The sequence below is a fragment of the Zingiber officinale genome, chromosome 2A (assembly GCF_018446385.1).
Source record: "Zingiber officinale cultivar Zhangliang chromosome 2A, Zo_v1.1, whole genome shotgun sequence".
NCBI lineage: Eukaryota > Viridiplantae > Streptophyta > Magnoliopsida > Zingiberales > Zingiberaceae > Zingiber > Zingiber officinale.
The window spans coordinates 148,153,073-148,167,811 of NC_055988.1; positions in this window are offsets into that span (position 1 = coordinate 148,153,073).

Consider the following 14,739-nt stretch of genomic DNA (forward strand, 5'->3'; position numbering starts at 1 on the left):
AAGGATTGACCGCTCGACGCTTTCAGTTGTTTTACTTCCTCCTCCAAAAACGCAATCCTGTGGCACATGGACATGCTCTCCACCCAATACCGTGAACGAGCAAAAAATAGTTTGTGGGTGCCGATCGGAGGTACATTATGAATTTACATTAAAATACTCACCCAGTGGACATTTGGGTGTGGCTGTTCGCAAGGGCGCCTGGAGGCATCATCGCCGCACGGGCTAATGCGTCCTCCCAGATATTGGTGAGCGGTCCTTGAATAATGATTTGATGCTCAGGGCCTCGATACCCGGGACTCGGATGGCTGTACTCTTTAGTGGGCAAATGGAGGATCGCAGTGATATGGCGCTGGCCACTCGGGGCCGACTGCGCCGAGGTTGCTTGGCTCGAGGGGCCAGACACCGTTGCCGGATGGATGTGGGACTTATAAACCTTGGAGGGCTTCGAAGTCAGTGGCAGGAAGGCCATCGGTGGCGTGACAAGAGTCCCTTGTGGCAGCTCGACAAGGGACGACGTCCGATCATATGACGCGAAGGCCACCATTTGTTGAACCAGAGTGGGGGTTGAAGTTTCAACCCGCTCGACCGACTACACCCCCGAAGTGGTGGAGTACGAGGAGGGTCCGGCTCGGTGCCTCTTGCGCCTGTTCAGTGGCACATCAGAGGAGACCAAGCCCGACGGCTCCTCAGTGGGAATAATGGGGCGTCGCTCGGCTGGAGGCTGTGAGCCCGGGGCGACTCCTCCGCTCAGCGCATGACTGGCCTCGCCTTCTCCCACAACAACAGGCATCTCCTCGCTCACGTAGAGTAGATCGTCATGTGAGCCGACCGGTTGAAGTCCTTGGCTCGCCAGTTCTTCACTGGCCACTACATCGATTGTGGCATCCTTGAGCTTCACCTTGTTGGCCATACATGCTCGCATCATGACTTCGGCTACAAGAGAAAAAGAAAAATCAGTTAGCATCAAAGGAAGAGGAAAAGAAGCTTCATACCTAGGTTGGTCGGCAGCCTGGTGCGGATCGGACTCAGGCCGAAGATGTACAAGACGCCCTCCAACAGCAGCTTATGGATGTCATACTTCTGACCGGCTAGCATGGAGGCTGCGTTCAAGTAGTCCGAGATGCTCTTATAGCTTTTCAGAGGGGACTGAGGCGCCACTTCGAACTGCCAGCTGGTCGGGAAATCTGGATGCTCGGGAAGGCGCATGAAGAAAAAATATTCCTTCCAGTGCTTATTGGAGGTCGACATCTTGTGGAAAAAGACTAGACCGAACCGAGACTGGAAAAGGAAAGTTCCCGGATCTGACAGTTTGGGATAATAAAAATAATAAAAAATCAGGGGGATAAGAGGGATGCTATGCAGCCGAAACAAAACAACAACGCTGCACAATAGTCGGAAGGAGTTCGCCACGAGTTGATTAAGGAAATGTAAAAATATTTACGCACTATAGAAATGAAGGGATGAAGGGGAAATCATAGACTGGCGATAAATTGGTCTCGGAAGAAACAAATGTAGCCAGTCGACACAGAGTTGGGCCGATCGGATGAAGAAGGTAGAATGATCTGATGATCAGAAGGAATTTCAAAGGCCTCGCGTAGGCTCTCAGCGTCACCCCCATCAAACCTAGACTCCATGAACGCGTACCAGAGTCCAGGGACAGGAGCAAACGACTGAGAAGAGCTGACCATCACAAAATAGAAGAAAAAGGGGAAACATGATCGAAAAGGAAGAAAGGTCGATGGAATACTGTTGGAGCAAAAAGAAATGATGAAAAGGATCGAAAGCAGATGTGAGGAGGAGAAGGCTTACAAGAGAGAGGTCACCGGGAAAGCCGAGATCGTCAGAGAAGAAGCACTAAAGATCGTCAGAGATCGAAGGAGGCAGGGAACTCGCGCGCAAAGTGTGCGAAGGAAGCGGTGCAACGGGCTTATAAGGCCCTAGCTCGGCCGACCGGAACCGCCCGATCTAGGTCACGGAAACCTAGGCCAAGATCTCTCCGTTGAATTCAAACCACCAAATATCACATCACGCCTGTCACGTCAGGCGTGTGGCGGTGATGGACGTGACACGTGGCACACCACCACAGGTCGGTAATTAAGGAAGACGTGGGAATATGTTCAGCCTTAATGAGCGAGGATTTGCACGATTTCCAAGAAATCTTGGTGACGTCAGCCTAGCCCGCGCTCGCTCGAGACAACCCAAGGAAAAAATGCTACAAGTGCAAATCTTTATTTGTCCGATCGGATTGAGGGAGCATGCTTATGACCGAGCGATAGGGTTCAAAAGGCCGATCGACGAGGATTGGACCTATCCTGATCGGAGTCCATACAGTAACGAAGGTCGATCGGGAGGGAATTTGCTCACGCAATTGTCCAGTCAGTCGGACTACAATCTCCTTCCACTAGACTTGAAGGGGAGGCTTGTGATGCGGTGATACTGAGGGGCCCCATCCCGCTGCCACGGTGGGGTCAAAGAAGGTCAAAGTCAAGACGGTCAACAGGTGGATGGTGTTGGCCGGTCGGGCGAGGCATACTCCGACAGAGGCTCAAGCATTGACCCATCGTCTTTAACACGGAATAATCAAATCGACGCTCAAGGGTTGCACAGAAGCCGAGCCGAGCGGCTCCTCCTCTCGGCCTAGCAACAGACTCAATATCAGACGAGCACGTCGATAGTGAACTGCGTGCTGAGCGGATATCCCACTCGGCCTAGCAGTAGACTCGATATCAGATGAGCACGCTGACAGTGAACTGCGTGCCGAGCGACTATCCCTCTCGACCTAGCAATAGAGCATGTGGACAGTGGACTTCTTGCCGAGCGGTTATCCCGCTCGGCCCGGTAACAGACGACACTTGAACAGTGGTCTCTCAGCTGAGCGGATAGCTTGCTCGGTGCGACAGGGGACTTTCAGCCGAGCGGCTATCCCGTTCGGCGTGACAGCAGACAACGCATGGAAAGGAAAATTTCGGCCGGATGACCATTTTGCTCGACCAAGCAACAGACACAGTAGGATATCTTTAGACATCCTTGTTAGTTCAATATTCCCTAGGTCAAGGTTGACCTGGTTGACTGAGCTTGAATTGGGTCAAGCTCGAGTTTTGATGTTTGGATTTCGATGTTTGACTATACATGGAGACAAGACATGGAGATTACAGGTGCAATTGTTCATGTGGGGAGATTGTGAAGAAGAGTCAAGTAGGTCAAGGTTGACTGGATACTTGACTGGAAAATCCTGGTGAGTGAAGCCAGGTGTAAGTCCTAGTGAGTGAAGCTAGGCAGAAGAAAATCCTGGTGAGTGAAGCCAGGTGGAAAGTCCTAATGAGTGAAGCTAGGCAGAAGAAAATCCTGGTGAGTGAAGCCAGGTGAAAGACCTAGTGAGTGAAGCTAGGTAGTAAGGAAAGTCCTAGTGAGTGAAGTCAGGCAGAGGAGAAGTCCTAGTGAGCGAAGTTAGGCAGAAGGGAAGTCCTAGTGAGTGAAGCTAGGCAGAAGGGAAGTCCTGGTGAGTGAAGCCAGGCACAGGAAATCCAGATGGGTCAAGGTTGACCAGACATCTGGTGAAAGTCCAAGTGGGTCATGGATGACCGGACACTTGACACGAGGAGAAAAGTCCAATTGGGTCAAAGGGATTGACCAGACACTTGGTGAGGGAGTCCTGACAGGTCAAGGGTGACCGGATACTAGGCATGATGTACCAACAGGTTATGGTTGACCGGATTTTGGTTTAGGGGACTTTGGATTTGGTTTTGGGCAAAAACCTTGAGCTGGATCGATCAACCGATCGATTGGCTCATGCCCAATCGATCGGCTGATCGATTGGGTGAGTCCCCGCAACAAGCCTCCTCCCAATCGATCAGTGGATCGATTGGGAGAAGCTTGCAATCACACAGAATGGCTCTAGATCGATCGACCAATCGATTCAGAGCATCCAATCGATCGACCGATCGATTGGGAGTCGCGATTCTGTGCGATAAGCCCTGGATCAATCGACCGATCGATCTAGGCAATTCCCGAGAGCACAGAGGTGCTCTGGATCGATCGACCGATCGATCTAAAGTCTCCCCAATCGATTGGGAGCAATCCAATCGATTGTGATTCGATTGTTGGCGTCGTATTTAGCTGTTGGCGAGCGATTTCGTCAGAAGAACTCTCGGCTTTCATCTCCGATCTTCACAGCGAGTTCACAGCTCCTCCACAGACTTCTCATCGCCAGATCTTGAAGGTTCTTGGAGGCATTTGCAAGTCAAGAGGAGGATCTACAGCAAGAAGAAGAAGCTAGAGTTAGGGTTTCTTGTGTAAATCGTGTAAGCTTTCCCTTGTATTTGCTTCTCTTTGTTTCTTGTTGCATTGAGAGTATTGTAGGGCTTCTCCGCCTTCGGTAGTTACTGTAAAGGAGAGTTTTCATAGTGGAGGGTACGTGAGTGTGTGGATCCTTGGATTAGTCACCTCTTTTTAAGGTGGATACCAAGTAAATCCCTAGTGTTAGCATTGAGTGTTGTTTCTTTGTATTTTCCGCTGCACATCATCTCAAGAAACAAGCACCGACGAGCACGAGATCGCGCTGAGCTATTCACCCCCCTCTAGCTACATTTCGGTCCCAACAAGTGGTATCAGAGCGAGGCCGCTCTTCACCGGAATCATTGCCGAAAGGGGCAACAAGGCTAGAGGGTGTAGAAGTTGGAGCAAATTCTATCAAGTCAAAGACTTCATCATCAAGCTCAACGTCAAATGGAATTTCAAGATGGACTTGGATTCGATACAAGGGTGCCTCCACCGTTCACAATGATGAGCTTCGATATTTAGAGATCAAGGATCGAAAATTTCTTGATGGTGGAGATAGAGCAATGGTTTGCTCTCATAGAAGGCTTCGAAGCTCCAACAACTTCAAAGGGCAAAATTCTCAAGAGAAGCAAGTGGAGCCAAGAACAAATTCAAAGGAGCGAGATAAATGATAAAGTTACCAAGCTTTTGGTCAATCTATTGCCTAGCCACATTTTGGAGCAAATTGGAGAATTCAAGGATGCCAAAGAGCTTTGGAGCAAATTGGTAACGATTCATGTGATCCCCTCTACTGTACCAGATCAAGAAGAATCCAAAGAGGGTGACTCATTGGATCAAAATCAAGAGGACTCCGAAGTTGAGAGATGCTCAACGTTTGAAGAAGAAGTCCAGGAAGCTTCATCTTCAAAGGAATACAATGAAAAGGGCAAAGAGAGAGCATACTCTTTGTTCCATATACAAATGAAGATGAAGAAGCCTCCACCTCTAGGATTGAGGGGGAGCGACTTTCGGTGACACCGGATCAAGAAGAAGAAGAAGCTTCTACATCCGGGTCAAAAGGAGAAGAAGATGATGTATTCTCCAAAAATCAAGAGACATCAAATGGAGGATCAAGTGCCATCCCTACATATGAAGGTATAAATATTTCAAATAAAAATAAACAACATATCATATGTTTTGAATGTAGGGAACATGGGCACTACAAGAGCAAGTGTCCTAAATTGGCCAAGAAGAAGGGCCAAGTGGCACCAAAGGGCAAGGAGAAGCCCAAAGAGACCGCTCGCGGAACAAAGAAGAGTAAGGAGCACATTGTGTGCTTCTCTTGCAATCAAAAGGGACACTATCGGAGTCAATGTCCCAAGGGGAAGAAAGCGGTCAAGGCTCAAGGAGGAAGCACAACTCAAGGGGGGCCTCAAAGGTAAAACGAAAGGTATCATTTATAGAGCCTACCCCTTTAAATAATGGTAAAAAGCATGCTAATTCAAATTTTATCATTTTAATGCTATTTACCGTAAACATAGGGAGCATGATAACATTAAAGAAAGACATATGGCTCTCCATGCTAAGACTACCACACCTAGGGTTAGGAAGGTAGGTAAAAGTTTAGGCAATAACATTAAGGACCATAGTTATAAGCCTAGAAATAAAAATGCTCAAGGATTTAAGCAAAAATCAAAATCTAGGGATTTATGGGAAGAAAATCAAGTATTGAGGTCAATGCTTGATAAAATGAAAAAGACCCTAAAAAGGATGGAAAGTATCTTAAAAGGGCAAAATGAGCAAAACCTAGGTTTAGCACTACAAGGGTCATCCAAGAGCCATAATGGTTTGGGATATAAACCTAAAATTAAAAAGGATGCGCCTTCTTACCATATGATTCCATATAATTATAGAACCAACCCTAGGTCAAATGAATAAGTCAAAAATACTAGGGAGGTTGTTCCTAAGAGTATTTTTGTAACAAACGTGACTAAGAGTTCTAAGAAGTCCAAGAAAGTCACAAAGAAGGTCACAAGGGAAGAAATTCCTAGAGTTGATCTAGAAAAACTGACCAAGGTCTCCAAGAAGTTTAACAAGGTCACTAGGAAGGTACCTAGGGAAGTTATCCCTAATGAATACCTAGAGCATCCAAGGAGCACCAATAGGTTTTGGGTTTCTAGGAGCATTTTCTCTACCTCTTAGATGGGATAGAGAGTGTCAACTCCGATTAGAAGGGTAGTTAATCTAATTTTGATGAAGTTGACACTCGGAGAGCATTTTCAAGGTTATTGTTAATCTTTGAAAATGATAAGGATTAATGGCTTACTCTTGGAAAGAGTAAGATGTGCCATAATTTGAGTATTTGGATATAATTTTAATTGGCACAAGAAATCAAGTCTAAAGAAATGCCAAGTTGGGATTTTGGCATTTTATTGGGAAGTTAAAGGCAGATCTAAGCCTTAGTATAGTTGATTTACTCTTGGAAGAGTAAATTGGGCCAAAAATTTGAGAAATTTGCTTAATTTAAATTGACATAAAATTAGGAAAATCAAAAGAAATGTCAAAATTGAATTTTGGCATTTTCTTGGGAAATAGTGGGCAATCTAGGTTTTTAAGTTTTAACTTAGCTAAGGGTTAAAGATACTTAGATAAATAATCTAGGTATTTCATTTATGCTAATTTACCATGCTCTGTTTGCTCATCATATGCCATGACATCATATTTTGCATTCATGTTTTGTTATGAAAAACATAAAAATACCATGTCATGTCATACATACATCATGTAGTCATAGGAAATTTTCTTTTGAAGATTATTTATCTTTGATGTATGCCATAATGCACCATGCATTATTTTCATTCCTTGCAAACTAAGGACAAATGACATTCATTAACAAGTAACATCCTTGGTGGATGTTCATGACCTCAAAATGCCTAGATAGATATGCATGATCTCTAGATTAGGGCAAAACCAAAGTTTACATATCACTAAAGAACTATAAGGTGACTTGTATGTGTTTTTGTACACATTAGACGCAAGTGAGATGTTAGGATGATGAACAAAACTCAAGATGTTGATTTAGTACATTTTTATTAGTTTTAGGTTCATCAAAACATATAGTTATGTGTTTTCCAATCATTGGGAAAGCTAATGTACAAGTCATGTGCATTGAGCCCAAAGAACATGGTTGGAAATTGATTTTGAAAATGATTTTAAAATGCTTTTGGAAAACCTTGATGAAGACTATCTTTTGATAGTAATCATCATTGAATAGTTAAGCACAAACTTGGAAGAAAAGACTAAAGTTTTTACAAGTTTCAAAGTTTGTGTCAATCTTTGAAAATAGGAAGTGATCCGGCAGTAAGGACGGGGGACCCCCTTTGAGGGGAGTCAATGACATGTAGAGGTCAAAAGTCAAAAGGGTCAGCATGAGGTCCGGTCGACCGGAGAAGGGTTGGGTCGATCGGCCGAACGGGTCCGGGCGGAAGCAAAGACAACCCGACGGGGAGTTGGGTTTCCGACGCTCATGGTGAACAGGGTCATCGGGCCGAGCGGATAGTCCGCTTGGTCGAGGCGTAAAGCAGCGATGTTGTGAAGGAACAGTCTCAGCTGAGCACCCGGTCGGATCGACACCTACGCCCGGTCGGACCGACGCCTGCCGAGCGGATGGACTCTTGGCTCGGGGAAAAGGAGACAAGGACAAGGGGACATTGGGGAAAATCATCTTCTGACAGCAGACATATTCGACGACTAGGCCATACGCAGAATCGTACGACGGAAGGTTCTGCTGTCCCATCAGAGAGGTTCTCAGACTGTAGCAGTATGGTGTCAGGCATGCTCCTCTGGCAAGCCCATACTAAGGTATGGTACAGGACACGTGTACGCCTCGGTAGGTGTGCACAAGCCTCCCCACAGCTCTATATAAGAGCCCTCAGACTTCGCCGGAGGTACGCGATCTCTGATCTTTGGAGCCACTCCATCATTTTCCTCTTGCCTGACTTGAGCGTCGGAGGGTCGTCGCCGGGAACCCCTTCCCGGCTCGACTTCCTTGCAGGTTCGCCAGAGCTCCACACGGCCGGTCAGAGATCCACATCATCAGTTGGAAGAGCGCCACGTGCCCAGCGTCCATCGACTCAGCGTTTGGACAGGATCAAATTGGCGCCGTCTGTGGGAATGCACCTGCATTCGAGTGGAAGAGATGGACGAAGCTGGACGACCGCACACCGTGATGCTCTCCCAGGAGGAGCTCGATGCTCTAATCGAGGCAAGAGCAGCTAAGCTCGTGGAGCAGCAGAAACAGAAGGCTCAAGCCGAGCGAATGGAGCAACAAGCGACGTCAGCGTCAGAGGCCGAGCGAAAGCACCGCCTACCTTGGTTCCATTTCATCGGGCCCTATTCCGTACGCCTCCTGAAGCCGCACCAGCTAACCTTGATCGAGGATATTCATCCGATGAGGCACCCAGGCGAGACTACAGAAAAGGCAAGACTCCCCGAACGGACGCCTCCCCCGAGCGGATCAACCGACAGTTTTCAGAGGCTATCCTGAGAGACCCTCTGCCCAAGCATTATGTGCACCCGGTGATCGGGGAATACAACGGAACCACCGACCCGGACGACCATCTAGGAAAGTTCGACAACACAACCACACTACATCAATACACAGATGGAGTGAAATGCCGGGTGTTCCTTACCACCCTCTCGGGATGGACGCAACGATGGGTTCGGAGGCTGCCGGACGGATCCATCACTAGCTTTAAAGAGTTCTGCATCGCTTTTCTCCATCATTTTGCGAGCAGTCGGCGTTACTAGAAGACCAGTATTAGTCTATTTACCATCAAGCAAGAGCCCAGGGAGCTGCTCCGAGCTTATATCCAACGATTCAACCGGGTGACCATGGATATTCCAACGGCCACCTCAGAAACAATGATGAATGCGTTCACGTAAGGCCTCGTGGACGGTGACTTCTTCCGTTCACTTATTCAAAAGCCGCCCCGAGATTATGATCATATGTTACACCGGGCCAACGAGTACATTAATGTGGAGGAAGCCCAGGCGGCCCGAAGAAAAGAAGCTCCAACTGAGCGGCCAGCCCCTGCCGAGCGGAAGCCGCTCACTGGCCACCAGCCGCCTAGAGGACCCCAAGCCGAAGCAGTCCGCCCTCACCACGCAAGGTCCCACGCCGTTCAAGAGGTAGCTGCAGAGCGACCCAAACCAAAAAAAGAAGGTATGGACCCCCATGTTTTGCTTATTCCACCGGACCGACACGCATAACACACGAGATTGCCGAAGCCTTCCCCTGATCGCCCACCCCGCTCCTCGGAGTGGCCGTCGTCGATCACCATCATTCGACAGGCGACAGCGACACCATGACGCCGATCGGCGGATATCCAGAAAGTCTCCCGAGCGGTATCATCCTCAGGGGCACGAGGACAATCCCCCGGTATCTAAGGAGCGGCCTAGGCCGTCCGCCCGGGAGGAAGAAAATAGAAGCAACACGTCCCGAGGTGAAATCAACATCATCGCTGGCGGACCGACCGGAGGTGACTCCAACAGAGCAAGGAAGGTGAGTGTCAGGCAGCTCCAGATCCATGAGGTCGGCTGCAGTCAAGGACGGGCGAGCGGGCCCGAAATCAGTTTTGGGCTCAGGGACCTTGAGGGAGTCGAAGTGCCACATGATGACACCCTCCTCATCAAAGCGGTAATAGCTAACTATACTATTCACCGCATTTTCATCGATACAGGCAGCTCGGTCAACATTATATTTAAAAAGGCTTTCGACCAACTGTAAATTGATCGAGCTGAGTTGCTGCCCATGACAACCCCCCTCTACGGGTTTACGGGCAATGAAGTTCTGCCGGTCGGACAGGTCCGACTGGCTATCTCGCTGGGAGAAGAGCCGCTTAGAAGGACGCGGACTGCCAACTTCGTCGTGGTCAACTCTGTTGGTGCAATCTACCTAGGTTTTGATGTGTGTGTCAAAGAGTTTAAGTTAGACTTTCATATGTATTTGATATGTGTTTGAGTCTTACAGGACTTGGTGGAACACATGAGAACTTGATGCGGCCAAGTGTAGGGAGCTCATCCAAGGGCTCGAATCGTTGAGTCGGTGAAGGGTGGTGTGGAAGACATCCGAGGGACCGCAGGACGAGGAGCAATGGAGTGGAGCCGAGGGAAGTGGACTTCAAGGCAGCGTGAAGGATGGCACGGAGAGGAGCCGCGGGCTCGGGTGCATCTAAGGGACGAAGGCCGAGGAGAGGACTTCAAAGGCGACTCCGGAAAGGATGAGAGGAGTGAATGTACTGGGACCAGTCGACTGGTACTTGGACCAGTCGACTGATCCCAATTCACAGAATGCACAGAATGGTTCTGTGCTGCTCGGCTACGGGGACCAGTCGACTGGTACATAAGACCAGTCGACTGGTACATAGCCGTTGGCAGAATTTGGCTTTCTGCAGAAAGCCGTTGGCTGGGTCCAACGGCACACCAGTCGACTGGTGCTTGGACCAGTCGACTGGTGTCGGGGTTTGAGTTGATTGTTGATCAACTCTCTCCTCTTATTTAAGGGGAGCTTTGGGGCATTGAGGAGGTTACTGATGCTTGTAGTTTAACTCCTATTCTGTGCCCAAAGCTCCCAAGTCAATTCTCTTCCTCCTAAGTCTAACTCCATCTTGTAAAGAGGAAGAGTGCCTTTGTGAGAGGTTTGCTCCACCGAGAAGGAGAAGCTTTAGCCGGAGATTGCCGGGGACTGATCCACCGAAGGATCAAGGGATCATCCACCTCAAGGACACGCCGTGGAGTAGGAGCATCATCTCTGAACCACGTTACATCGAGCTTGTTAGCGTTTGCATTCTTGTTTGTTTTTCATTGCTTTAGTTTTAGTATATTCCGCTGTGAACTAACTCTTGTGTAGAGAAGAAATTGATTTGGGGGTGGCCTAGCTATCCAACCCCCCTTCAAGCCGGCCGCAAGATCCTCCAACAAGTGGTATCAGAGCGAGGAAGCTCTTCAACGGACTAATCGCCAAGAAGAACAACATCATCAAATGGCCGGCTCAAACATTCATCCACCCAAATTCGAAGGAGACTTCTCTTGGTGGAAGAAGAAAATGGAGGTATTCTTTGAAACCGATTTTGATATTATGCTAATCATGGAAAATGGTTTCAAAGTGCCTAGGGATCAAGACAATAAAATACTTGAGAAAACAAGGTGGAGCAAGAAGCAAAGGGAAGAACATTTAGCGAATTCTAAAGCCATACATCATCTACTACATGTTCTTCCCCAACAAGAAGTAACAAGGGTGGGAACCTACTCAAGCGCCAAGGAGTTATGGGAAAAGCTAGTGGAGCTTCATGAAGGCACATCCGAGGCTAAATTGGCAAGAAGAGATCTTCTCCGAACTCAACTCAACAATGTAAAGCTTGAGAAGGGAGATAAGGTATCTACACTTCATGCTAAAATTAAAGAAATTTTAAGTGGACTAACAAGTGTAGGTGAGAAACTCTCCAACCGAGACATCATAATGAAAGCCATCAATGCTTTCCCAAGAAACTCGACATGGAGCTCCATTGTAGATTCATTCTACATTTCAAAGGATCTAGAGAAGAGCTCTCTAGATGAATTCTTCTCAGCAATGGAGCTTCACGAAACAAGGGTTGAAGGTTTAGAAGGAGAAGTAAATAGATCAAGAGGAGTAGCCCTTGTGGCAACCAAGGGAAAGGGTAAGAAGAAGAAGTCTTCATCCCCACCATCCTCCGACTCCGAAGAATCAAGCGCCTCAATGGATAGCGACCAAGAGGCGTATATGGTAAGAAAAATGAGAAGAGCTTTTAAAAAATTTTCATCTAACAAATCCCATGCTAGGAAAAGCTCAAGAAGCAAAAGTAGGACAAGGAAGATCATTTGCTACAATTGCCAAGGAGAAGGACACATAAGAGATGATTGTCCTCTCTTGAAGAAGAAGGAAGGGAAGAAGAGGGAGGAGAAGAAGACAAAAGAAAAGGGGAAGAAGGCTCAAAACCTAAAAGCAACATGGGATGATCCTTCATCATCATCAGAGGAAGAAGAGAACCATGTAGTCAATTTCGCGCTAATGGGAATTGATGATATAGCCTCCACCTCATCCGAAAATGAAGAGGGAAAGAGCTCAAGTGAAGATGAAGAGGGGAGCTCAAGTGAAGGGGGAGGTCAAACTTCGGATTCGGACTTCTCGGTAAGTGAGGTATATAATCTTCCTCCCCATGTTTTAATTAAGATTATTAAAAGTACAAATGAGGATTTGTTCAAGGCAAAAAGGAAAAACAAGTCTTTGAAACATGATATTAGCATGCTTGAAGAAAAATTAGAATCCATGTGTTCTAAGGACAATAATATGTATGCTTCTTTTAATTCTTCAAATGATTCATGTTTAGAAGAAGAAAATAAAAAATTAAGGGAAAAGGTAGAATACCTTACCAATACCCTTAGGAAATTTGAAATTGGCTCTAAAACCCTAAATATGATCATTGGGAGCCAAAGGGCAAGTTTTAAGAAAAATGGGTTAGGATACAATGAACCAAATAATGAAAAGACCTATCATTGTCTACTTGCTAGGGGGCAATCAAAAACAAAAACCATAGATAGAAAATGGATCCCCAAGGAATATTTGGTTAATCCAATTAGAAAGAATTTCTATTGGGTGCCAAAATCAATTCTCAAGGGTTAGAGGATTTTAGGTCAAGTCAACTATGGAAGTCATAATTCAAAATTTTCCTATATGGTTGACTTGAGACCTTAAGGGGGAGCACTTAGCCTTAATAGAGATTCATGATCAAGAGGACTAAGTAAAGGTTACCTTTATCTCACAATGATTTGCATGATTTTCTAACCATAAATGTGAGATATTAGGATGATACAAATAATTCACATATGCTTATGGCATTTTTGATGAGTTATGATAGGTATCAAATTGTTAGTAATCATAGGCCAACTATGGGGAAAGCAAATGTTTAATTAATAGACATCTTGCTCATAGATCATAGTTGGACATTTCAAATGTTTTGAAAACATTTTTATGTTTTATTTACTGTGATATAGCTATATTGAATCATATGATTGCAAAACTGAGTCATAATTTGATACAAACTTGCATGTTTTTGAGACTTTTTGAGATTTGGTCAAAATTTTGAAAATACTTTGACTTTTCATGAAAACATATTTTTCCTAGTTAAAGGACATTATAAGAAATATGATCCTGTCCGAACCAAGAGTCAGCGGACGCTGGGCACGTGGCGCTCTCTGCTGGATCTTCGAGTGCTCCGGCGAACCTGCAACAAACCGGGCCGGGAGGGGTTCCCGGCGACGGTCCTCCGACGCTCAAGTCAGGTAGGCTATGGAGAAAGTGGCTGCCAAATCTGTATCATGCGTACCTTTGGCGAAGTAATAGCCTCTTTATATAGGACGGAGAAAGAATTGATGCACGCCCATCGAGATGCGTACGTGTCAGCAACCCATACCACGGTATGCACTTGTCAGAGAGCTTACCTGATCCCATACTGCTACAGTGAGAGAATGTTCTTTGATGGGACGGCAGGACCCCCGTTGTCAGGCTAGAAGTATGGCATAGCCATACGACTTGACGACTGTCAGAAAATGTTCCCATCTTTTACCCACCACCTGTCTGGGGAGCCCGGCCCACCGGGCGGGCGGTGAAAGTCCGGACGCGGTGAAAGTCGTCCGGACGGCCCTGATTCTTTGCGCCGTCCGGGGGGTGCTTCCTTCCGCTCGGTCATTGTGCACTGCTTCATTTGAGCGTCGGAACCCTGGTCCCTACCAGGGTGTCTTTTTACTATCATATTTCCCTTTTTTCCGAGTCCGGTCGGCTCGCCCCGCGTTGACTCCCTCTTGTGGGGTTCCGGCTTTTTACCGCCGGATCACTTGCCTTCCTCTCGAGTCTAGTCGAAGGAGGCAAAGTCCGACTGACTGGACTGCCGATCTGCCGAACAATGATTATTGCATTAGGCCGCTCGGCGCGACATACGGCTGCTCATCCATGCGGCGATATCTGTCCGTTCGGCGATACTTTGTCCATGCCTTGTATTTTCTTGGAATCGACGTCCGTTGTTCTCCCACACCTCCCATCACGTGCTCTGCGCACGGTAAGGGGAGTTCATTAAATGCGGCTAGTAACCGGCTGACACGTGGCGATCGTGCATTTGTCAGAGTATGGCGGTTGCGTCACTTCCGATGGGACAGCCACCGTTTGAAACGGACGATCAGATGACAACCTCGATATCGACGACCTGGATCGGACGGTGGAGATCGCTTCCGGGCGGCGATATAAAGCCCTTGACTCCGTTTCCGCCGCATTTCATCTTCTTCATTTCCAGATTCCTGTCGCTCCTCCTTTCACCGGCGACCTTGTGCTCAGACTTCCCGACGATCACACGGCAACTTCCGATCATCTCCCTCGCTTGTAAGATCCTTTTTCTCGCTCGAGACGCGTTC